Consider the following 272-nt stretch of genomic DNA (forward strand, 5'->3'; position numbering starts at 1 on the left):
AGGTGTGGGTGTTGTACGGAAAACAGGGAGTATCGCCCTTAAAGCTGTGTTGGTAGTAATGCTAAGGCGCCTGACGAGCGCTTTACTTAAAGTTAATACTTCTTGTTTAGTCCTTTGCGAGAACCTAGTAGGCCCTGGCCACTAAGCCTCTGCACTAAAAAAGGCGACCGATATGATGTAGGCTCTTACTGCGTGGCGGAGGTATAATGCTGGTGCTCTACGCTGCGTATTTCTAAGAGACCGAAGGTGTTCTGAGACTTTTATAGCCCTAC

Source organism: Aplosporella prunicola, assembly GCF_010093885.1.
Source record: "Aplosporella prunicola CBS 121167 unplaced genomic scaffold K452scaffold_1, whole genome shotgun sequence".
Taxonomy (NCBI): domain Eukaryota; kingdom Fungi; phylum Ascomycota; class Dothideomycetes; order Botryosphaeriales; family Aplosporellaceae; genus Aplosporella; species Aplosporella prunicola.